Here is a 26,467-nt window from a genome sequence, read left to right on the forward strand (position 1 = left end):
TAGGGGTGTGCACGGAACTGCTCCAGGTGCTTCAGTTCAAATTCAAACTGAATTCAAACGGAACCACCAGCCCACAAACCGTTTTTTTAGAACTGGTCGGTGGTACAGTTCATGCGCTCGAACCGGTTCAGGATGCTTGTAAAGGGGAAGCCAGTAAGCATCAGGGATCCCTAGCAACTGAAATGGAGTTTCGCATGACTGCGCAGCATTGGTGGCTCCTCGGCGGCAGCTCCCCTAGGCCCTGAAAATTTGTATGGTGACACAAATGGCCTCCACGCAAGCACCACGCAAATGGCCTCTGCACATGTGCGGAGACCCAAACCAGCCCTACTCTGATGGGGGGAAGCACAGGCAGGGCCTTGAGGTGCCACCGCCAGCCAGCCCCCACCAAGGAGCTGCTGCTGTCAGCACTGCTGCACCACCACAGTAAGACACCCACACACCCTCCACATGCCCATTTCAATTGCGAGGACTCCTCAATGCTTGTAAAGGGCAATCCTTACCGGATTCCACTTTACAAGTATCCAGAACCAGATAAGCCAGGCTGAACTGGTTTGATCTGAATTGGCTCTGGTTCAGCTTGAACCAGCTCGGGCCATCCTCCCTTTTTTGGTTTGATTTGAACTGGTTCCGCACACCCCTACAACACATTTCAGGGGAAGGCGAGGGAAATAGAACCATTATGCTTTTCCTCTTTCCAATAGAAAGGGAAGGAAGGGGGAGAGGTTTGAAGAAAGGAAGGTATGTGTGTTTGTAGTTTTAATAGGAAAAAAGAGAAAGGGGCAGGAAGTGAGGAGGGGCCATTTGCTGCTATGCTTCAGGAAGCAAAATGTCATGGGCCCAGATTCAAGATAATCATATGGTACAGCACTGCTGTAAATTACTTTTACAATTGAAAATAAAAGATTTCATGTTTACATGTTCTTCCCATTAAAAAAAGAAAAGAAAGAAGGGAGGGAGGGGCCTCACACTTAGAACAGTAACACCGGAGGCATAGCAAGGCTGGAGTGGGCCCTGGGAAAAGAAGTGAAGATGGCCCATTGCTCCCTTCTCTTGTCCCTCTGCCTCCTTCTTCCCTTGCCCGCTGTCATGTCTTTGCCGCAGAGGAACTGTAAGGACACAGTGAAAAATTAAAACATTCCCAGCATGTCCTTTCTCTCACTCCTATGCAAATATCACACATTCAGACTCTCTCTCTCTCTCTCTCTCTCTCTCTCTCTCTCTCTCTCTCTCTCTCACTCACACACACACACTTGTGCACAATTGTATTCCCCTGACTCAGACAACATTTTAAAACATATATACCAATTGCAAGACCATTTCTATTATACAATATCAACACTAGCACTAGTCAATCAGTCACGAGGAGGGAAGGATACTGCCTGACATTCCCCCGCCCCCAGAGATGACTCATCTGGTCCCACCTTCTTCAGTTATAGCTACACCCCTGACTCTAGGCTATCATCTTGTTACAATTTAAAAATAAATGCATAAAATACTAGTTTTCTGTGAGCAGGAAATTTTGTGTTTTCTTTTTGTATGAGAAGCATTCAAATATGCAGCTCCCCACTCCTTGAAATGGTGCAGTACCAATGGGGATCTGCCATGAGATTGTTCTGAATATGTAGATTGGCTTTCACAGAGTATTCTCCTCATCCAGGACAACTGATTGTGTAAACAAGAACTTGATTCCAATGGGACAAATGCCATAGAGAACCCACCATATTCACATACACTTGAGTTTTGTTTTAGAAGAAGCCCTCATCCTTCAACCCAACAAGATTTGTATGCAGTGGGGAAGCAACCTGCCTAGAGACCAGGAGGCTGTTGGTTCGAATCCCCACTGGTGTTTTTCTCAGAATATGGGGAACACCTATATCGGGCAGCAGCGATATAGGAAGGTGCTGAAAAAGGCATTGTCTCATACTGTGCAGGAGATGGCAATGGTAAACCCCGCATGTATCCTACCAAGAAAAACACATGACTCTGTGGTCACCAGGAGTCGACACCGACGCGACAGCACAACCCTAACCTAAGACAAACACCAACTCTGGTTTAATTGCCTTACAAACAAATCCACAGAAGAAACCACTAAAAGAATCTAGGAGCTTCATCTAGGAAGGAAGGAACCTAGGATCTTACTTGCAAGTGCAATACTTTGAAGAAAAACATTGTATATGATACTGAGAAAGTGTCCATCCACTCTTTATTGGATTTCAGAATATCTCAGAACTGTTCATACTGCCTATAGGATTAGCACTGGCATGGAGGTAAGTCAGTAGCAGGACAGGGAGGAGACAGAGAGAGAATGGACAAATGACTACGGTGTGTTGTCCTAACTTTGAACTTTCAATACTCCCCATGTCCCTGACCTGCTGCTCAGTAGTAGTGGATGTTAATACATAAAAAGGCACTCAGGAGCCATCTGCAATGAATTCAGCAAACAGACTGCTTGATTCTATTTGTGGGGGTCCACTTTTTTCTCATTTGTCCTGGCCCAGTCATAACACAGAGCTGGATCAAACATTAAAAGCAGACCCACCCACCCCAGTTTTCAGATGTAATGTTGAATCTGTCTTTTTTTCTTTTTTCTTTAAAGGCTGTAGTCCCCCACTGACCTTGTAGACTTGGCCATGAAGGCTGTAATCCTGTGAATATTTACCTGGAAAACGTGCATGTTCAATAAAGTCAGCCTCACTGAACACTGTGGGACTTACTTCTAAGGAAACATGAACAGGATTGCTTTACATATGTGTAACAGAGATCTCCATTTTGGAGTTTGTTGTCTACTAACAGAGAAATGTAGGTAGGCAGAAATATTGGAAGGTATATGGCAAATCATTATTTATTCACAGCAGAGGTGGGATTTGTATCCAAAGATAAGTCCAACTGAAGAACAGTTATATCCAAGAAAACCAAATCCTATGGTGAAAATACAGGACTCATCAGATGTTGGCAAAATCTTGACATGAGACTTCATCTTCTGGTTACAATATGATATTGGGAATATTCACTTATACTTCTCTCGTCTCACCAGCAATATTATATCTTTGAAACCAACTATTGGACCCAATCTTTTCAGTTGGAGAGACTGTTTTAATGATTATTTTTGCATAAATTTTATTGAAATACACAGATATATTTTTATTGATTCAGCATTATTATAAGTTATGCAACTGCACAGTCTTTTAATTATATGGTTCTATTACTATTATATTGAAATATCAGTATATAATATTTGGATTCCCTGTTGATGTTCATTTATATCCTATCCCTGTCCCAATATACTAGTTTTCTATAGGCAGGAAGTTTTGTATGTTGAGGATCATTCAAAACTGTGATATCTCTCACCTGTAGAGGTTCAGCCCCAGGACTTGCCTATGTGATCTTGTTGAACATGAAGATCAACCCTCAAGCAGTTCAGAATCCATTTAGACCTTGCACCAAAAGTCAATTTGCACTTGTCTTAAATAATTAAAATTCCCTCTCTTATCCTGCCTGCACACCAGAAACAAATCAATCCCATTTGCCAGGCTTCCAAAGCACAGAGCCTGAAAACCAGGAGAGACAATAAGGATTTGTCTCACCTGTAGATCACTCTTGTCATTTGTGACTTAAGAAGTTTTAAGCAATCACATGGTTGAGATGCCTTGAGCTGGAAGGCAAAATATCATCCATGGCTGCTGTTGTGATCCTTGGAGATCCCAGAAGGGTTTTTGTACTTTTCTATGGGCTGTATAATCTGTGTTGAAAAGTTAACCGCATTAAATGTGATGGATAATTTGAGTATGAAATGTTCTTAGTCATAGTGAGGAAGAAAGCTGGCAAAACAGACAGTTAAGGATGAGTAAGAAAGTGACAGAAAATACTGAATATATCAGAGTGTCTTGATTTTTACTTATGGCATGTCCAGAATATGGAAATTCTTTTATAGGAAGGAATCTTGGAAAAGAGATAGCTAGGAGAGATATACATATATAAAAGTAGGGAAAAGTCAATGGGAAACAGTTCCTTGTTGCTTAAAAAACAACAATAACAAAATAGCACCCAAACAACCTATCCCCCTTTGGATACATCCCCCAACCCAGTTTTTTATTTACTCTGTCAAAAAGTAATTGGTTCAGATACAACCTATCTCTACAACATGAGAGGAAAAAAGAAATTACACGCAGAATAACTTCAAAAATAACACATACATAAAGCCAAATTAGTACCAAACATCTTGTAAGATAAACCACAGCTGCAAGGAAACTAATGCTATGTTGATTAAAATGAACATTCCAACAATTAAACTCCTACACTCAGAAGAGGCTTCCTCTCATTACACTACATCACGAAGGCCAATGAGACTGGAGAAGCAACAGATTGGGCCATACCAGCTACAGGAGCAGGTTCCTATGACAAGTAGGTCATTCTCCATTTAGATCAACTCCCATTCTCAAATGGGAAGAGCAATGCAGGCCTGCGTTAGAAGTGAGAATTCTAAATCATTGCTCTCAACACCACAGTAACCTCTTCTGGCCACTAGAGGCATGATGAGATGTTAACAGAGTTGAAGTTTGTAACTGTTTAGCAAAGTGCCAAGAGGAAGCTGCCCACTCCAGTTATAAAGCAAGTGCAGAGCTTTGTTGTTGCAGCTATTTAAGAATAGGCATGGAGATTGTAGTGCAGTCTAAACTAAATAAGGTTTATTGGTTAAGTACATTTGAGATAGGAAAGACCTATCCTAACTATGAGCTTACATAATAAATAGGTGGGGAGGGAGATAGATGCTCTCATCTGCTCTCCAAGAGGAAAGGAAGGAGGACTGACTCACTACAGGAAATAGCGGAGGAGTCAAGGTAGGGGTCATAGAGGTAAAACATGGACAGGTAAGGGGATCCTTACTAACTACCTATACCCCCAATGCCTCTCGTAGTCATTAGGATAGTTGGTGCAAAAGGTTGATACACTGGAACTCAATCTCCAATGTAATAGGTCTCTCTTGGCCAGTTAAGAGTCAGTTAAAAATGTGTTGTTGTTGTTGTTGAAGGCTAGTGCCTGTTTGGGTATGTTGTTCTATGTGTCTCTCAGTATGTGATGTTTGTTTTAGTCTCTTAATAAATTTGTATTTGTTCTGGAACTCAACCTAATTTATCCAGATAATCTCTTGGGCTGAACTTCTTTACCATGAGAGCATACTCTGTTGTGTGAGGACTTTAACATTCCTTCTCACATCCCTCAACAGGGTTATGGGCCCAGAGTTCTGAGACTGGTGAAGAAAACAATTAGCCTGAATGAAGGGGGGAAAAAAAAGGTTTTCTCAAAGGTGGAGACAAGACATGTGGTACAGAGGATTGAGAAGTTACAAGGTCCAAATGTTGAGCTGTGGTCTTTCAAAATGGAGATACTCCTAAAAAGCCACAGAATCAGCTTGGTCTTACACAAGAGCACCATGTCAGAGAAGGAGAAGAAAAACAAGTCTGGGACAGTGTAGATGATAAACCCATTGGGATAATTTGTTTATCAGTGAGTGGCCCTATATTGGTGCATTTAAGAAATAAACAACATGCAAAGGAGATGTGGGAGACTCTAAAGAAGTTGTATGAAAGAAAGTCAGCAGTCTCCAAGGTGCATCAAGTTATAAAGATGTGTAATACGAAACTACAGGAGGGAGGCGATCAGTCTAAGCATGTAAATGAGATGTTGGAGACTTCACAACAGCTGCAAGCACATGGAGTAATTTTGCCTGATACAGTTCAACTTGGATTGTTGTTAAACAGTCTTCCTGAGCATGTTGAGTCTATAGTAAATATATTAGAAGCCAAAGATTATTTGAATTTGGAGTTTGTAATAAACCGCTTGGAAGACTTCAATTTGTGCAGAGGCAATGGACAACAGCTGAAGTCTAGTGAAGAAAATGTTTTTAAAATTTATCAAAAGAACAAAGTGTTTTGTCTATGGGGGTCCCAAACATATGAAGGCTCAATGTCCTCAGAACAAAGAATTTGCAATTCAAAAGGAGGTAAAACCTAAGCATACATAGAAAAAATGCATGGAAGCAAGGAGAGAATAATTCCGACAAACATAAAATATCACCTTCTACTTCATGAACCCCACCACCTATTAAGATCATCAGGGGAGGTCTAGTTGCAGTTGCCACCGTCTTGTTTTGTGGTGACCCAAAACCACACCTTCTGTAGGACTGCCCTGAGGCTCTGGAACACATTCCAAAATGAAATCAGAATCTCCCATCTCAGGTTGTTTTTAAATGACTTTGAAAATACACCATTTTTATCAGGCTTTTGTTACTGATGTTTTAAAGCTTTAAAGGTTAAAGTGTTATTTATGATAACTTAAATCTGTTTATATGCTTATTAAGTTTTGGTTTCATTAGATTATAAACTGCTCTGCTATTTTATATAGGGTGGTATATAAATGTGACAAATGAATGAATGAATGAATAAATTTTTTTAAAATATGCTGCTAATACATAAAAGAATTTAAGGACTAGTTTTAGAAAATGTAATCCTGGGATTTGTATTGATTCAGGTGCAACCAGCAATTTGATTAAAGAAAGAGAAAGATTTAATAATTATTCACATTTTATAGCCTGTTCTTCCTCCAAGGGGCCCAGAGCAGTGTACTACTTACTTAAGTTTCTCCTCACAACAACCCTGTGAAGTAGGTTAGACTGAGAGATACGTGACTGGCCCAGAGTCACCCAGCAAGTATCATGGCTGAATGGGGGTTTGAACTCGGGTCTCCCTGGTCCTAGTCCAGCACTCTAACCACTACACCACACTGGCTGTCCAATAAGTTGGACACAAATTTTAAGGCTCCCATTTTTTTCTAGCAGTTGGGAAGCAGATGTTTAGGAACATAGGAAGCTGCCATATACCAAGTCAGACCATTGGTCCATCTGCCTCAGTACTGTCTACACAGACTGGCAGCAGCTTTTCCAAGTTTACAGGCAGGAGTCTCTCTCAGCCCTATCTTTGGAGATGCCAGGGAGGGAACTTGGGACATGCTCTTCCCAGAGCAGCCCCATCCCCTAAGGGGGATTTCTTATAGTGTTCACATGTAGTCTCCCATTCAAATGTAGCCAGGGTGAACCCTGATTATCAAAGGGGACAATTCATGCTTGCTACCACAAGACCAACTCTCCTGCTGAAGGCAGAGGTTCTCCAAGGTTACACTGCAAACTGCAAAAAGGAGAAACAGTAAAACTGACTGTTGAGGATGCATTGTTTGTGCCTGCACTTGAGTCCAGCCTGATGTCAGTTAAATATGCTACAGAGAAAGGTTATGAGGTGAAATTCAAAAGAAAACACTGTTTAATCACAAATGAAGGTGATATACTTATGAAAGGGACTTTGCAAAAGAGTGATGTATTTGAAGTGGACTGTATAAATGGAGAGGCCAAAACTGTAAATGATGTTCACATTAAAAATGTTTGAATTCATGGCACAGAAGAATGGGACACAGAGATCCCAATGCAATACTTCAACTGGAGAAAGAGGCCTAAATATAAGTCACTGTAATGTAGAGTCCGAGTGTACATAAGGGCAAAGGGAACTAAACCCACATTTCCTCAATACAGAGAAAGAGAAACACACAGCAGCCTCTTGAGCTGATATCCAGTGATATTTGTGAGCCTATGCAGATCAATTCATCAGGGGAATCAAGTATTTGTTAACTTCCATAGATGGTTATTCAAGATATACATTTACTTACTTATTTACTTAGTGAAAAGAACCAAGTACTTGAAAAATTGAAGGAGTATGTTGCAAGAGTTTATAAGCAGTTTGGAAGGAAGCCTCAACTTCTGAAATTATACTAATATATGTTGATGATTTGCTTGTTGTCAAAACAGAGAAGATAGTGATGAAATTGTAAAGCATTTGAATGAAGAAAGAATTAAATCAACTGGGGAACATTTCTTATTACCTTGGAATACAAATAGAAAGAGAACAAGATGGAGGTTATCTCCTTAATCAGAAATGAAAGATAAAAGACCTTGGGGCTATTCTCACGATCAGCAAAAATCAGGCTAGCCTCTGCTAGCCCGATTTTTGCTGATCATGAGAACCACCGAGATTTTGCTGATCGTGAGAACCACCTGCCATATACCAAGTCAGACCAACCACCGAGATCGGCTGCAGGAAAGTGACTACACCCACCAAAAATGTTTGGATTGCAGTTAAAAGATTGGGTAGGTACCTTAAAGGTACAGCTAATTTAAAACTTAAATTGCCAGCAAGTAGTAATTCTAGACTAGTGGGTTATGTAGATGCAGACTAGGCAGAAGGTAGATCAGACTGTAAATCCACAAGTGCATACCTATTGTTTTATGAGAGTGGAGTGATTAGTTGGTGCAACTGAAAGCAAAACATTGTTGCTCTTTCCTCTACAGAAGTGGAGTTCATATACATGACCCAGCAACTCATGTGCTCACCTGTGTAACAGATATGTTTAGGGACACGTTATCATTAGCTTGAGTGTCCTGGATAAACTATTTAATAATGGTCATGACTATCATTTTCAGTAAATGTGTCTGTTATTTGTAGGGATGTGCAAAAAATTTCGGGCACAGAACGATCTGTGCCCGAAATGAACGATTTCAGGTGATTCGGGGCCGAACCGAATCACCCCCGATGTCCCCCGATGTTTTTCGGGCACGAGCCGAATCACCCGAATTTCGGACCTGAAAAATTCGGGTGATTCGGTTCATGGTTGATTTTTGGTGAATTTTTAAAGTTTTAGTGACTTTGGGGCAGTTCGGGGGCATAGCATGGGATCTGGGCAAAAGGAGTGGGGTGGGGTGGTAGTGCCTAATGGGTGGAGGCTACCACCCCAATTTCAGGGGGATTGGGCAAAGGGCTGATTTTTGGTAAATTTCTGAAATTTTCATGTCTTTGGGGCAGAAAGTGGGGCCTGAGGCAGAATAGTGGGGTGGGGTGGTAGTGCCTAATGGGTGGAGGCTACCACCCCAATTTCAGGGGGTTTGGACAAAGGGGTGATTTTTTGAGAATTTTTGAAGTTTTAGTGACTTTGGGGCAGATTGGGGGCAGAAAGTGGATCTGCCCCAAAGGAGTGGGGTGGGCTGGTAGATAGTGTCTAATGGGTGGAGGCTACCACCCATCCCCAATTTAAGAGTGATTGGGCAGGGGGTGAATTTTGGTGAATGTATTTGTATGAGGTTTGTCTTCATAAGGTGAAGTGTGCTAAATTGATTACTTCCTCATATTATTCATAGTAAAGGAAAGTGTGAAAAAGTGAAAGTGGGGTCATGAGAGTTGTTTAATTGAAAAAAAATCTCATTTGCTATGATACAATGAGAATTCACACCTCAGAAAAAACTTCTGAGGTGTGAATTCTCATTCTATCATAGCAAATGAGATTTTTTTCAATTAAACAACTCTCATGACCCCACTTTCACTTTTTCACACTTTCCTTTACTATGAATAATATGAGGAAGTAATCAATTTAGCACACTTCACCTTATGAAGACAAACCTCATAAAAATAAATTCACCAAAATTCACCCCCTGCCCAATCACTCTTAAATTAGGGATGGGTGGTAGCCTCCACCCATTAGACACTATCTACCAGCCCACCCCACTCCTTTGGGGCAGATCCACTTTCTGCCCCCAATCTGCCCCAAAGACACCCAAACTTCAAAAATTTTCAAAAAATCAGCCTTCTGCCCAATCCCCCTGAAATTGGGGTGGTAGCCTCCAACCATTAGGCACTACCACCCCACCCCACTATTTTGGGGCAGATCCACTTTCTGCCCCCAAACTGCCCCAAAGTCACTAAAACTTCAAAAATTCTCAAAAAATCACCCCTTTGTCCAAACCCCCTGAAATTGGGGTGGTAGCCTCCACCCATTAGGCACTACCACCCCGCCCCACTTTCTGCCCCAATATGCCCCAATCTGCCCCAAAGACATGAAAATTTCAGAAATTTACCAAAAATCAGCCCTTTGCCCAATCCCCCTGAAATTGGGGTGGTAGCCTCCACCCATTAGGCACTACCACCCCACCCCACTCCTTTTGCCCAGATCCCATGCTATGCCCCCGAACTGCCCCAAAGTCACTAAAACTTTAAAAATTCACCAAAAATCAGGATTTTGCCCAATCCCCCTGAAATTGGGGTGGTAGACTCTACCCATTGGGCACTACCACCCCACCCCAAAATTCTGCCCCTGGGCCCCTTTTTACCCCCTGAATCAATTTGGATTTGGATTCAGATTAAATCCGAATCCAAACTGAATCAAGGGTGATTCGGGTGACCCAGATTCGGGCACAAAACAGAACAGGGGTGATTCGGTTCGGGTCCGAGCCGAATCACCTGAAAACCCGAATTGCACACCCCTAGTTATTTGTTGATCTCCGCTATAATGTTAGCCTCCACAGTCCATTGGGACAACTTTAAGGAAAAAATCAGGCTGTTCACACAAGCCGCCCTACACAGGCTTGGGCAGCCCTACTTAGGTAGGGCTGCTCATGTGAAGTGCTAAGATCGTTGCCAATGCCAATCCTGGCTCTGGCCCATCAGGTAGTCCAGAACCACCCCGCCTGGGCGATTACCCAGATAGGACATTAATTCACCCATCTACTGGGGCTCCCAGTCATGTGAATGCTCGGGCAGCCTGCGGCCCAAGCAAACACAGAGCCTGGCACCTAGATCACCCATCTTGAGGGAGAATCTCTCAATGCACCACACTCCTCACATGATGCATTGTGGGCTTTCTGGAGGCTGGGTAGTATTTATCTGGCTTCCAGAACACCACTCGCCGCAGTGGCGATCATATGTGCAGCAGCGCAGCAATGGGAGCAAGAGGATAATGTGTAGGGAGGTAGTATACTTCTGCCTCCTCACACCCAGCCCTCCACCACCAGGGATTTCAGTCTTGTGAATGACCTTATAGTGTGTTAGCTATGTTGTCTGAACTCATTTGATGGGCTTTCAGAAACTCCTTCCTTATATCTTTGAATCTGTCCTTTCTACAACATCTGGCATTATAATTTAATCCAGGCTGCTGGTTACAGCACTTTGCTTTGCAAATGTTTGCTGCTTAACCCTTCCAACAGTCAAATCCCCATGAGAGAAAGAGCTGCATCACTGACCTCATTTTAATGGGAAGAAGCTGGAAGATCATTGAACCAATTATTTAGCAACATCCATACAAGGCTGTGGTGAAGGCAGAAACAAGTGCCAACGTTTCCTGAATAGGAGCACCTGCGCTTTCAGCAGGCAGCTGTTTTCTTCACTTGAACGGAGTCCTGGCACTCTTCTGAAGGACATGATGCAAATACAAGATGCAGTCAGTGTAAATCAGCCTTAATCAACAGCTCACATAAAAAACATAGGCTTTATATCAAGTGGACAGCAGCACTGTGTATACCTGCCAATGCTGGAATCTTGAGGCCTATTCACACATTATGTTCAATGCACATCTCATCTGTATACAGTGCTTGAATGCTGCACAGTGCCCCAAGAGTGGGGTGTATTAAGGGTGTGCGAGCTGGCTCAGTACGAGCCGGGTTCAGCGTTGAACCGGCCCAGCTCAACAGGTTTAGGGTCCGATCGGGCCTGGTTGAAACCAAGCCTAGGCATGTGTATGGAACCAGAAGGGGCTGGTTCGATGGTGGGGGTTGGGTAACTAAAGGCTTTTCACCCACCGGCGCTGGCTGGAAAACTGGTTCAGCGAGGCAGCAGAGTACCTCCCTACCACCTTGTCTGCTCTTCAGACCAGAAGAAGGTGGAAGTAGTGGACACGTGTGCACATGTCGGGCACATGCACCGACATGTGCACGCACAAATGTGCTCACTAGATGGGGCAGCAGGGAGGTACACTGCTGCCCCACCAGACCAGTTTTTCAACCAGCGCCGGCAGAGGGAAAGCAGAGGGAGGGATAAGTGCACCCTTAAAGTTACCCCACCCCCGCCATCAAACTATTCAAACTGGCCAGTGTTCAAACACATATATACATGTTATTGTGTGAATAACTGGGGAAGCACAGACAGATCTGTATGTATGGACAGTTATTCACACATTATGTTGAACTCATGTACAGCAGGACACTCCTGCATTTGAGAGGCCTGTAGCCAGGTTCACTTTACAATAAATGCAGGTACAGTTATTCACACAATAACATGTATATATGTGTATAAAATAATATAGGAAGTGTACAACATAATGAGGCAATTCTCACGACTGCCAAGGCGGTCATGTGCTGCAATGGGAGCCACATGGCTTCGGGCAGCAAACCCCGCTAATTCCCTTTCCCCCTTAGCCCAGGTTAGCAAACAAGCACTCCGCTAACCTGGGTGTTTTGATCATGTGTTGACGCAGTGAGGCTCCACACCATGGCAACACATGAGGAGACCCCCGGCCAGGAGGCTGCAAGCAGTCTCCTGGGCTCAGGGGTCTCTCCAGGATGCCCCATGCACTCACGCCAGGCATCCTGGAATTTCTGGGGGCTGCACGGCTCCCGATCCCCGCAGCCCCTGCCGGCTCCATAACGGAGCTGGCAGTTGTGTGGGCGGCCAATCCAACCGCCCAGGGCTTCCTGCCTGCTTGTCTGTGAAGAGAGTGGGTGAAGCCCACTCTCCCCGCAAACCTCTTTCCGGCGAGTTTCATTGATCGTGAGACTTGTCTCATTATATGAAGAAGGCTGTGGTTTATCAGTATATCCATGTCCACTTATCTTCCACACTAAGGTAAATATATTTTTTGTTCTTCTCCTGCTACATAAACCCATCTAACTCAGCTGACCTCTGCAGAGCTGGAAACCATTCCTGTCTACTCTCCCATCCAGGGGCATAATCACAGCAGGGCAGGCAGGGCACGTGCCCTGAGTGCCACTTGGTGGAGGGCGCCAAAAACTGCCATGACCCCGCCCCAAAATCTATTTTTACTTTGCAGCATGCACAGGCACTGCAGCCTGCAGGTTAGCAGCAGCCGCGACCGCACGGTGCCGGCGCCCCTCCCCCAGAGAGTGCTCGGCTCCAGCCTACCTATGCCAATGCCCCCACTCACACACCAAATGAATCTTCAGGACAGGAGCGGTGCGCGGCGCGCCCCTAGCAAGCGCTCGGCTCCGGCTCCTGCCGTGCTGGGCGCCCTCACGGCCTGCAGCCACGGACCTCCTCCTCGTGGTACTCCTCCCCACCCACCCCCACTCGCGCATGCGCGAGTTTACCTGCTCTCGTCGCCTTGCACGCATGTGCATTTGGCTGAGGCGACGAGAGAGCGAGAGCGTCTGTGCTTGCTTGCTCAGTCGCTCCCGCAACTTGAAGACGGGCCCAAGAAAGAAAACCAGCAGCAACAACACATCATCATCATCTCCAAGGACTGCAATAAAGTACAAGTAACACGGAAGGACAAGGAATTTTTTATTATTATAATTAATGTTTTATTTTTATTTTAAATGTCCGGGCTGAGCGGCGGTGGGCTTGCTTTGAACTGGCTGGTGGCTGGGTGGTGGTGGTGGGGCCGGGGAGTGGGGGGTGGCAGCGGGGTGGCCTCCAAGTCCTACGGTAGTTGGAAGAGGCGGTGCATGGCCCATGATGCCGGGCAGGTTGTCATCACCGGGCTGGCCGACAGCAGAGGTGGCTCAGTCCTCATCACGTCAGTGGCCAGAATCGGATTCCCCCTAGGGAGGGACCCCCTCCCATCTGGCTGTGGCTGCCCTTTCCCCCCTGGGCCGTGCAGCGGTGCCGCATGCCCTTGCCAGCTCGCTCGCGCCGCCGCTACCTGCGCCCTGGCTGGCGGCCCAACGGAGTCATCGTGTGCCCCCTGGGATGGCTTGTGGGGAGTGAGCACCAAGGTCGTCATATAGCCCCCCAATCCTTTAGCAACCACGCACGCGGCGGCGGCGGAGCGCCGAGAACAGAGTGAAGCTGAGGCCTGCCATCTGGCCCGGCGTCGCTTCCCAACTGCACAGGCACGCCTGCGCAGTTAATAGAATGAACTGCGCAGGTGCACCTCGCAGTTGGGAAGCGACGCCGGGCCAGACGGCAGGCCTCAGCGTCGCTCTGTTCTCGGCGATCCGCCGCCACTGCTCGTCATCGCTAAAGGATAGGGGGGCTATATGACGACCTTGGTGCTCACTCCCCACAAGCCATCCCAGGGGGCACATGACAACTCCGTCGGGCCGCCGGCCAGGGCGCAGGTAGCGGCGGCACGAGCTGGCAAGGATAGGGTTACACCTTGCTGAAAGGTGTCATGAAAACTGTTTTCATGATATCTGATCTAAAACTGTGATTTGTTCCTGCTGCAACTGTTTTTCATGGCAAAGTTGGAAGAAATGCCAGTCCAAAACCCTGTTGGCTGTCTGCAAAACTCATTATTGATGGGATCCTTGTTTATTCTGAAGTATTTTTTAAAGTTTATTTTTAAACAAAAAACAAAAAAAAAACATGTTTCTGAGACCAGCCCCTCTGGGGGAGGGCTGCATAGAGAACCCCAACATCTCAAAGTAGGGCTGGGAATGAAACCTTAGAAAGTCACTGCCAGTCAGTGCAGTGCAGACTGTTGCTCTATCTCGCTCTGAAGCATAAGTTTTCTGAAACATGCGTGTCAGATGTTCGGGGGGCGGGGGGGGCACAATTTCAGTGCTTGCCCTGGGCACCGTTTTCCCTAGTTACGCCTCTGCTCCCATCCCAGCTTCACTGGAAGGCAAAGGCATTTTGCATAGCTGCTCTTCTTCATCAACCCACCCTGAGTAGCTGATGTCTGTCCCCCTTCTGGGGGAAACTTCAAATTTGCTCCTGTTCACCCTTCCACCTCGGCTGTTCCTGGCCTGTCTTGATAGAGCAGGAAATCCTGTCTCACTGCTCCTCTTTTCCATCCAAACATTAAATATTTCAATTATCGTTTCCGTCCATTATCCCCCCATTGGCCAGTGTCAGGCATTCTGTCAGTCCATTGGAAGGCATTCAATTTTGACCGAGGTCATTCCCTTTTCAAGCCATGTAATGTATCTGAACTGAGGTAAGCCAACCCTACTGTGGCTGAATATGAGACTTTACCTAGGCATTTTTCACACAGGGCTTTTAGCTTGCATCTCTTCCGGAATCGAGGGTGTGCGTTCATATATCGGCCAGATTGACCCCAAAGTCCCTGCGAGCTATCGGGGAACACTTCACACACAATTCAGGTTTTTCTTTGCATGTTAGTGTGTAGCCCAATTTATATCCAGAGCTTAAAAATTCACTTTTTGCACCAGTTTTTTGGGGCAACTTTGAACTCGCAGTAAAGCCTCACAGTAAATTCACGATAAAAGCCTGCTGTGTGAAAAATGCCCTCGGCATGCTTGCTGGCCATTAACATCATGTTCAATCCCAAGAGCCTGGTACACCACTCCCCAAAGCAATATGAATTATTCCATTGACTTCAGCTCAATCTGCATTAGATTTCAAATCTAAGACCTAGTGCCAGCAAAGAGAAATGACATGGCATTATTGAAAACAGCTGCCTGTGGGCTTAGATACATCATGGGCCATAGCTGTCGCTCTTTTCTGTAGATCTAAGTGGCCATTAGTTTTGTGATGGTGGAAATCATTTTGAAAATATCCCTAGTAAAAGTTAGGCTTAGGGAGAACTACCTGATGCTTTCATTCATTTGTTCTTTCTTCACATTTCTAGCCACCCTTCCTCCAAGGAGTTCATGATGGTGGCTCTGTGGATACCTTCCTTGTTATCTTTCAGGTGCTGGCTGAAGTCTGCCATGTTTCTTTCAACCCCTTTGGGAGTTACGTTTTGGTGTGCTTCACATTGTGTTTCTTTTGATTTTGTTTATGTTCTGCCTCTTGCAGTACAGCAGGGCTGCACAACTTTGGCCCTCCAGATGTTGATGGACTACAGCTCCCATCATCCCTGTCTATGGGCCACTATGGCTGGGGATGATGGGAGTTATAGTTATTTTATGCTGTATATTTATCTATGGTAACAGTCTAAAGTTTTAATTTTATTTGGCTTATGGCCATAAATAAAATGATTGATTGGTCCAACAACAGCTGGCAGGCCAGTTTTGCAGCCCTGCAGTACAGTCTCTGAAATATTGTTTTTATGGCCCTGCTGCTTATTTACTGTGATTTGGTTTGGCTGCTATTTTTGTATTTTCAGTATTTTGTGACTTTCATTCTTACGTTGCATTTTTACAGTGTTTTACACTGTAAAACTGGTTTGAGTGCAGTTTCCAGAAAGGTGGTATACAACTTTTTAAGATCAGTAAACAAACAAAGTAATAGTAATTATGATTTATAGTTGTGGTGGGATTTTTTTTTTAACGCAACCTTATTTCACTGCAGGTGTCACAGTACTAATCTATGTTCATTTTCTGTGTCGCTGTACATTCGGACTTCTTTCTGTGGGGATTGTAGACTCATTTCTCTTTTCTAAAATGAATTTGTGTGGCAGCACAAGCAGGGAGGAACATTGCAGGAGGACTGGAAAGTAACGTGGGGATTTAAGAGGTTAGAAATCCCTCCCTTCCCCACTAAAAAAAGAATTCCAAAAAAGGAAGGTATCTGATGAATGCGTACATTTACTCAAAATCAGCTTACACACACACACACACACACACACACACACACACACACACACAAATATTTTTGTAATGAAACTGGAAAGGCAGATACTAAGAGATTTGTCCTATTTGGTACTTCTTAATAATCTCTGTATTAATCTCTTAATAATCCTTAAAAATTCTTGCATAGCACTTTTGAGAGTTCAAAGGGTTTCACATGTATTGTCTTGTTGTAACACTTACAACAGCCCTGAAAGGTTAATAAGGTAAATTTTATCCAGTAAGGTAAATAAATAAGGTGAATATTATCCCCATCTTGCAGATGTGGGAGGCTGAAGCTGTGAGGGTTCCTAAAGTCACCTAATGAGTTCATGGCAGAGGTGAGGTTTGACTTCTTGATTCCTAGCTCACCTTTTAGCCATTACACAACACCATTGTTCTTTAGTGAGGTGTCAACTTTCACATTTTTTTTAAAAGGATAGCTATTAGGGTCATTTCAACCCAGTTCTGTGGTCAAAACCTCCTAGGCCCCATGGTCAATAATGTGATGTTTGTTTAAGGAGGTTTTCTGGGTTACTCCTGTGTTCTGTTCACAAGTTATAGGAACATAGGAAGCTGCCATATACTGAGTCAGACCATTGGTCCATCTAGCTCAGTATTGTCTTCATAGACTGGCAGCGGCTTCTCCAAGGTTGCAGCCAGGAATCTCTCTCAGCCCTATCTTGGAGATGCCAGGGAGGGAACTTGGAGCCTAGATGCTCTTCCCAGAGCAGCTCCATCCCCGAAGGGGAATAACTTATAGTTATGTTCGACACATGTACAATCTGTGTACAGTGGATGCACATACAGAACTATGCACAAGTTACACACATGTTCAATGTATGTACAGTACACACTTCCTATCTGTACCCTGAATTTGAGGGCGCCTGTATCCAGGTTCGCTTTAAAGGTGAATCCATGTACTGTCATGCACATAAAACATGCACATGTATACAGACATCTGTACACATGTACAGCATAAGGTCTGAATAGGGCTCTGCTGGAGACTTTCGAATCCTGGGCTACTCACCCAAAGGCTTCTTGGGTGATTTTGTCTCTTCCATCTCTTTGCACAATTGAGATAAAAAGGATCTCCTTACTGTGCTTCAGGTACATGAAGATTCTGATGCACGCAAATCCTGTGTTAATGAATGATAAATATACAGGAAAGGGACATGTGTGATAGAATCAGATACTTCCGAAAACCATAACAGAATTTGATGTTCTCCTCAGATTCACAAAGGTGAATCTCAGATTAATAGGTTTGGTATTTCTGTTCTGACAAAAGCAGCCTCTTCACAGTACTAAGTAAAAAGGTTACATACGTGGAGCAAAACCTCGCCGTTTTTCAACACCAAGAAATATGCAGAGCCCATTCTTTGTACAAAGGCTGTGGACAGGGAGACATAAGTAACTAGATGGTGAAGCAATTCTGCTAGAAAATTCAGGCCTCATTAAAATCCAACTGTAAGAGTTCTATGAACTGCATGTATTTTCCTGATACACATGTATGAACTGTGCATATTAAAATAGTTATTTGGACCTTCTTGTCCAAATCCGGTCCAATGCAATGTTTCTTCAAAATGTTAAATGTTTATTGGTTTACTTACAGCTTCTTTTCCTCAATGAAGCTGTGCTGAATGGTTCACCTGGAGGGTTTCCACACAGTGCTGTTACCACGAACCTGCTCTGGAAGAGAGTGTGTATGTTCACACACTGGCCAGACTTACCCTGAAGCCCATTCAAGATCTTTGGAAGCACCCAACACACAAGTCGGACTTTATCTTTCAAATTCTAGCTTACCCCGATCTATTTCCGGGTTTTTTAAATCCTGGTTTTAAGCAGGTTTTTCTAAATACCCCACAGCAAATGCCAGGGAGAGGCACTGACTAGAGTCTTTACATAATCATTAACATGATAAGAGGAAAGCACTCTTTAGGAATGCAAATAGAACTGCCTTGCCTAGATGTGAAGAGTGGAAAAACCAGTTTCCAAGAAGCAAACTCTTTGAAAGTTTTAGTTACAAAACCTCTGTGTATGCTCAAGTTGTCTTTTTTGAACAATATTAGCTGCCTGCTTAAGGTTTTCACTGGTTAAAAAAGAGATTCACAAAGGAATCTCTTTGTTTGTTGGAAAACCAACAAACTGATGTAAAGCACACCATGCATGTGTTGCAAAAAGAGAAGAAATCTGTTAGTGTATACAAAGTGTATACAAATGCTCCAAGTCTAGGATACAAGGTTTTGGAGGCAACATTGTATTCCTCCCCATGGAGCTCCCAAACACTCTCTCCCTCCCTCCCTCCCTCTCTTCCTTGGCTAGAAAGAAAACACAGAAGCATGCAATGTGAACCTGCACAAAAAGGAAACCCGAGAGCAGAGGGGAGGGGCTGCTTCCCTCATGCCACGAATGTAATTCAAAGTGGCTTCACTCAACATTTACCCTGAGAGCTGGAAGCTATGTGTGGGGAAGCTCCTGTTTAGACCTTCAGGCCAAAATTAGGGCTTTTGGAGAAAGGGGCAGAAATACCCTGGGGGTGGGGAGGCAGAGAGACCTTTACATGTGCAAATATTCACCTTTTTTAAAAGCTGTTTACTGCCATTGTTTCTGCCTGCTATATAATTTCTGTGAGTTTTCTTTCTCCTTCCAAGAATGGTCCAACACAGTCAGGTAGCACATAGTGAATGTGACTATTTCACAACATGGTGTAATATTTGGCTATATGCCAACACTGCTGTAATGTGCCAAATCTATTTGGGAGGTACCATTTTAGTAGCCAGCCACTTAATAGCACAGTGGGGAAATGACTTGCTAGCAAGCCAGAGGTTGCCGGTTCAAATCCCTGCTGGTATGGTTTCCAGAAACACCAATAGAGGGCAGCAGCAATATAGGGAGTTGCTGAAAGGCATCTCATACTGTGCGGGAGAAGGCAATAGTAAACCCATCCTGTATTCTACCAAAGACAACCACAGGGCTCTGTGGGCGCCAGGAGTCGACACCGACTCAATGGCACACTTTACCTTTATTTTATTTTAGTAGCCAATGAGTTAATATTATAATGAGTGCATATGTGTGGGGAGGGGCTACAGCCAGAGGCACTCTTACCCCTGGCCTTCAGGGCCAAAGTTCAGGGCCTCCACAGCCCCTGGGGCCCCCCAAATCCTCTTTATTCTGGGTGGTATGATCGCCCGGCTGAGCATGGTGATGCTTAATTTGCAGGGGAGAGGGCTTCCAAAGGCCTTTAGGTCCAGGCTCCAAAATTCCCTAAGTGCACCTCTGGCTAGAGCTCAATAGTGCAGGTCTCTAGCATCTCAGTTTAAAGGATTCGAAAGAAGGGCTAGGAAAGATCTTCACTTGAGACTGCAGAGGGATACTGCCAATGTGAGCAAACATCGCTGGGCTAGATGAACCAGTATAAGGCAGCATCATGTCTCCGTGGACCCCGGACTGGCACCTGTCAGGAATGTGGTCGCAGTTTCCTGTGTTGGACCAAAAGACCTCCAAGGTCCGTTCCAACTTTAAAAGTCTGTGATTCTATTATTATTTGTTATATATCACTTTTCAACACACACACACACACACACACACACACACACACACCACACACACACACAGTGGTTTAAATACCACAAACAAATGAGAAAAGGTATAGCTATAAGCCTGCATGTTAACTTGGAACTTAACTCTGAATTAATGTAATTAATCTGGAAATAGCTACATTCTAATTGAAAGGAACAATCAGAAGCATTGAAGAACAATAAACAGTCATTGCATTGTTACAACTGGTACTTTGGCTTCCACCTGTTTTTACTGAATGAGTCTGAAGGAGACAGAACTGATTGAGAAGAGGCGAGCAGCAAAAGAGTAGCAAGAGAGGTTTTTCTAAGATGACTAGACTTGGCTGGTTTGTTATCTTAGCTTGTCTTTAATAGAGAATTTTAAACATGGTCTGCAGTGTTAGAGAGAAGGCTATTTCGAATGCTGTGGTCCTCCGGTGAGAGGCCAGCACAGATACTGAACCATGCCACAGGAGGGGGAACTGGGTGTTGTCAATTCCCTGCCTCTAAGGCCCTGCCAGGTGGCCGTGGACCAGCTAGGCAACATGGACCAGCCAACCTGCCACAGGTGTGCACACACTAAGCATGTTTACTCAGAAGTAAGTCCCACTGAGTTCAATAGGAATTTTATTTTAAGTGGGTTAAGAATAGCAGCCACAGTTCCGCACTGTATAATTGAAACAGATATTTTCCCAATGAGAAATACTTGATTAAACTTCATTGATATATATAAATCCATTGTATTTCCAAATCCAAAAGAGCTATGCAGCTGCAAAACAAAATGAAGTGCATAACTTGTAGATTATGGTGCTTGTGAAAGCAGCTAATATACAAGCCATAGAAAAACCCAATATTCTTTTCAGGAGATTCTCAACTAACTTGTCTCAGAGGTTTGACAGGTGTCTCCCCAACCACCTGAGTAGCTAGTTATTGTTGCCCATTCATGCCCATGTGGTTGCCAAGAGAATGATGGGAAGAACAGAAATGTTCCCAGCTTTAAGCTACCCAGATCTAGAACCAAACAAACGGCAACACTCAGTCCTTCTGTTTACGGATATTCTACAGCAGCTGATTAGAAGGACTGGAAAAACAGCTGCTTTGCATGCAGAGCATACCAGGTACAATCTCTGGCATCTCTATGTAGAGCTGGGAAATACCTGTCTATACCATGGAAGGATGCTGCTAGGCAGAGTAGATAATATTGAGCAGATGGACCAATGATCTGACTTGGTATAAGGCAGCTTTCTATATAACCTAAGCTTTTCTTGCATGGTGTATTCTTGAACAAACAGATGATTCAGTGCAGATCTCGAGTCCTGTTTTTGATGAGGGCTCCCCATTCAGGTTTTCTGCAGGAAATCTGTTCCCTTTTGAGGCTATCGAGACACCCATTTTTGTCCATTCTGAGGCCATCAAGACACCCATCCTTCAATAACACTGCCTTGAATCTTTCAAGTGATGCACTGCTGCACTTTTCGTTTCATTTCTCCATATTTCCATCACTCTTCCAGTAAGCTCAGAATGTGTTCTAGCTTCAAAACAACCCTGTCAGGTATGGCAGGATGAACAGCAGTGAGTCAAATTTCCTGACTAATCCATGAGCCAGGCCCACACATTTTGGCCATCTCTGGGGATGAATGCTCATAGCAATTTTTGGCAACATCTACTAAAGACTGTTGCACTTACAGCTCTGTGTGCATTATCACCCCTTCTTATCCATACCCACAAATGGTTAGGATAAAATTGCTGTCATTTTTGCACAGAGGAAAGTGTTCAGATAGGCTTAGGGTCAGGGTTAGAGTAGCTATGGTCAAATTGTTGTACTCTCCCCATGGAGTAATCTATGGAGGACACTGTTCCTTCTAAGGTGTGTGCATGTGTGCACGCTCACAAGTTTTTGGATGTCCAGTCAGTTAATTTTAGATGCTGCTCAGGTTGAATCAGGAAGGCCCCACTCTGAATGCAGGTGCACACACTGCCTTGATACTGCCGCCCAGAACAAAACTCATTCTGCACAGAGATGAAAAAAAATAGCAGGACTACTGATGGAGGACATTCCGGCCACTTTTCATTTCCATTCTGCTGACAACATTGATATCGTTTTTGTATTTTTCAAATTTTTAAAAGCCTTTAGAGCAACATTGTACATTTGCACACTGCAGTTCATGACGATAAAAGCATGATAACACACAGAGAACTGAGAGTATTGCAATGCTACCACCTAGTTTCCATTTCAAGGGGTGTAGAACTTGTCAAAGATAAGAATGGGCATTTGTCCTCCCAAATGGTACCGACCACCCCAACTGGCTCGTGTGCCAATCGGGCAGAGAGCTACAAGCACATCACTTCAGAAGTTGAAGTGAATGTGCAAAGGCCAGGTTGGAGTTTGCAGCCACCATGCCATTCCCTCACCTAAATGCATTAATTCTACACATATTTAACCTCTGGAAAAGGCTGTTCTATTGACTTCCATCACTGGAGATTTCCCTCCGCTTTCCCAGTTTTGCTAGCCTTTAATTTACAGAGGTTTCCAAACCGGTGCCAGTTCTAGTGACTCACGTTAAATGAATATTTGTTCTCTGACAAATTCGTTTCTCAACAACCCCCTCTGCCACAACTAAAAAAATAGAAAGTAAAAACCAGATGACACGTTTTATGGTCCTTTATCCTGCAAAGCAATGCATTCTCTCCCCCCTGCCCAGTTCTCAGCAGAAGCTGATTTTGGAGACGAATCTGGAAAGGAAGCAGAAGCAGGGGGGTGGCATATATTCCTCTTGAAGGATCCTCCTCCCCCCTCCCCCTCCACTGTGCTGTTATTTGCATTTGAATGCCCTTGTGTTCTTTATTATAAGCAAGAATTAAATGAACAAAGGAGACAGGAAGTGGGGAGAAGCAAAAAGAGACAGAAACTGGAGGTGGTGACTGACACCCAGAAGCAGAAATGGTGCTCTCAGTCCCTAGTTGTCTGGATTCCAAATGACAGGCTCCAGAGGTGTAATTTAGTAGAAATGCTGCTTCCTTCTTCTTCCTCTTCCTCTTCTCTCTCTCTCTCTCTCTCTCGCCATTTCCTTTAAACCAAATTAACACACACCAAGACCAAGAACAATTATTTCTTGGTCTCATTCCTATTGAGATAATTATAAAGGCTCTTGCTCCCTCTCATGTCTGTCTCTCTCTCTCTCTCTCTCTCTCTCTCTCTCTCACACACACACACTTTAAACAAATATGCTTGGCAATAATTCCTACTAAATACACATAAAAACATTTGAGCCACATCATTAGTTGAGAATCTCTGGGAAACTGAAGGACAGCATTTCCCTATACCAAGCAAGCTGACTGTTTTCACAAGCATCACAATATATACAGCCATTGTGCATCGTGCTGTACTACAAGTTCGCTTGAGGTTTTCCAAATGGCAATTTACTCCTGCTTCATTCATTACTCCTGTTTCCTATGCTGTGCATAGGGTTAGGGGGGAGTTCATGCAAAGGAGGGGTTTACAGCGACTTCAATATGGTATCAGCAAAGTCAGGGGCGTAGCAAGGTTGGAGGAGGCCCAGAGACAAGATTTTAAAATGGGCCCCTCGCTGATATACACACACAAACACACTTCACAATATATTGTGCACTCACACTCGCATCCCCATTATGAATACGATGAATATCTAGTTCACATTGAATCTAGTTTTTTTACTCTCTGCTCTTGCCGATCTCCAAGAGACTCAACATAATTCATTGGGGGTGCAACATGGGTGGGCGGGGAGTCATGTGATGTGCCTCTGGGGGGGGCCTCAAGGCAGTGGGGCCCCAAGACGACTGCCTCCCCTTGCCTAATGGTAGTTATGCCCCTGAGCAAAGTGTTGTTTATGCAATCAATGGCTTTAAAATAATGATTCATGACTATTGGTCCTTAATACATAACAGAAATGTGCTTTAAAAGTTGCAATTTGGGAGAGTATTGAAAATGGTCGTGTGGAATACTCTGGTATTTTTACTGTGCCATATGGAGAGATCCTGCAGACAAAGCAGATAAAGCAAGAGTTGGAAGTGTGACTACCTACCTGAGAGTGGCTTTGGGGAGTGTCAGCTATATCTGCCACCCCTCTCAATTCCTAAGCAGGCAGGGTTGTTTCCTGTACAGTCAACTTCCATCCAGTCAATATAATATTTTTTTTAAAAAAATCCTGGGTGCTGCCACACACTGCCAGTGGTACATTAGAACAATGGACAGACACAGTGCACAGGCAAATCCAAAATCCATAGCAGCTTTTATGTTCTGTCCTGTACGCAGAAGCCTGTATCGGATTGGATATAATCCAGAAATATTGTTAAAATTACATTTAAAATTACTGGGAAGTTGGAAGATAAAATGATTGCAGAAACAGAAAATGGTGGCCAAAGGCCTTTTCTGCAATTTGAGCAATTCCCCCAGCCACAGCCACGGTTATCATTCTCTGGCTTTAAAAAAACAACAACCAATGTGTCCTTGCACACCCACACTATTGCAAAATGATGAAAACAAGAGGGAGGAGCAAGTGGGTTTCTTTTAAACCTGCACAGGTGCACAACGACAACTCTTTAAACCAAAACGTCTATGGGGAAAAGAGAAAAAATAGGAGCACAGTAATGGCTGGGCAGAGAGCTCTGAAATTTGGCACACAGATAATGGAGGATGGCATTGAATCTGTGTATTTAATTTCAAGAAAATCAGTCCAGCCATTGTTTTTCAGCATTTTTTTTAAAATCAAGCTGAAATCACACTAATATCAGATGTAATTTCATTGGAAATGCTCAATATATACAATTTATATTGGTGGAGGAGAAAAACTCAGAAGCACATATTATGAATAGTACTCTGAATATTTATATATCACTCTTCAACAAAAGTTTCCAAAGCCATTTACATAGAAAAATAATAAAAACTAGCTTAACTTGCACAGAGCATCTGAACGCTAGTACTTGATTGCTCCCCTCACCCACTGCCCCAGCTCTGCTCACCTCAGAGATCTCTCCACCCTCACCTGAGCCGGACTCCTGCTCCTCTGCCTCCATCTGGTTGCTTCCATCCCCCTCACCCTTCTTGGTTGTGGCTGCAGTGCTGCTGGCACCTATTGGCCAAACTGCTGCCCCCTATCCCCAGAAACCTCCCCACCCTCACTCAAGCCCCACTCCTGCTCCTGCTCCTCCCCACAGGAGCAGCAGCAGTGGTGGCTGACCAGGCCCTTCTGCGCTGCCCCCACCACCATGACTGCTCATTCCCCTCAGGTTGCTGACAGGCCCGGGCCTGTCCCTTGCTTGCCTGCCTCACTCCGCCAATGGCCTCGGTAGCCCCAAACACCAGCAGAGGCTGACTGGGTCCTTCCTTGCTGCCAATAGGTGCCACCATAGCTGCTCATTCCCCCCAGGCCATTGATAAGACTCGGGCCTGTCCCTCTCCCTTCTTTCTTTCTCTTCCCCTCCCTTTCTCTCTCTCTCTCTCTCTCTTCCTGAGTTCCTCTTTCCACCCCCAGCACAGTACCTCCAGTGACTGTTGCTGGTGTTTATCTTATGTTTCTTTTTAGATTGTGAGCCCTTTGGGGACATGGTTCCATCTTATTTATTTATTTATTTATTTATTTATTTATTTATTTATTTATTATTATTTACACAAACAGCCCTGAGCCGTTTTTGGGAAGGGCGGTATAGAAATCAATCAATCAATCAATCAACAAATCTTGTTGATTTTGTTCCCTCACCTAATTCACACAACAGCAGCCTCCTTCTCCTAAGAGGACTCTTTTCTCCCTCACGACCCCTCTCTTTGCAGACCCCTGCCCACTATCTGTGTGTGTGTATCCTCTCCTCTGCAATCAAGAACATATTCCGACCAGTAACAGTTGCAATCCAACTGACCTTAACAATCACAGGCTCCTCCTTCCTATCCACATATGGAATCTCCACTGCCCAATCACCATGGTGCTTCTGCTTGAGAACTCTCATGAGAGCTGCCATGCACAGGTTTAGCCCCAGGTACGCCTTGGAGAGAGCCACCTAATGGCACATCGGGGAAATGACTTGATTATCAAACCAGAGGTTGCCAGTTTGAATACTCGCTGGTATGTTTCCCACCTATATCGGGCAGCAGCAATATAGATGCTGAAAGGCATCATCTCATATTGCGTGGGAAGAAGCAATGGTAAACCCCTCCTGTATTCTACCAAAGACAGCCACAGGGCCATGTGGTCACCAGGAGTCGAAACAGACTTGATGGCACATTTTATCTTTTCCTTAGGTCTTAGAGAATTATATCGAGAGAGATAAATATGCTTTCTATTCCAAAAGGACTCACAATCTAAACAAGAAACATAAA

The 26,467-nt window shown here is 44.2% G+C and overlaps 2 long non-coding RNA genes across 2 annotated transcripts; both read right to left on the bottom strand.

The window, feature by feature from the left end:
• Window positions 1-1,030: 1,030 nt before the first annotated feature.
• On the bottom strand, window positions 1,031-17,625 carry LOC128328516 (uncharacterized). Its single transcript, XR_008309267.1, has 3 exons — window positions 17,592-17,625; window positions 11,114-11,280; window positions 1,031-1,109 (listed from the first exon to the last, which is right to left on the bottom strand). It is a non-coding gene; the product is annotated as an uncharacterized LOC128328516 (long non-coding RNA).
• A 4,570-nt stretch (window positions 17,626-22,195) lies between these two features.
• LOC128328514 (uncharacterized) lies at window positions 22,196-25,981 on the bottom strand. Its single transcript, XR_008309264.1, has 3 exons — window positions 25,854-25,981; window positions 24,180-24,413; window positions 22,196-23,186 (listed from the first exon to the last, which is right to left on the bottom strand). It is a non-coding gene; the product is annotated as an uncharacterized LOC128328514 (long non-coding RNA).
• Between the last annotated feature and the right edge of the window lie 486 nt (window positions 25,982-26,467).

The sequence above is a fragment of the Hemicordylus capensis genome, chromosome 5 (genome assembly GCF_027244095.1).
Source record: "Hemicordylus capensis ecotype Gifberg chromosome 5, rHemCap1.1.pri, whole genome shotgun sequence".
Taxonomy (NCBI): domain Eukaryota; kingdom Metazoa; phylum Chordata; class Lepidosauria; order Squamata; family Cordylidae; genus Hemicordylus; species Hemicordylus capensis.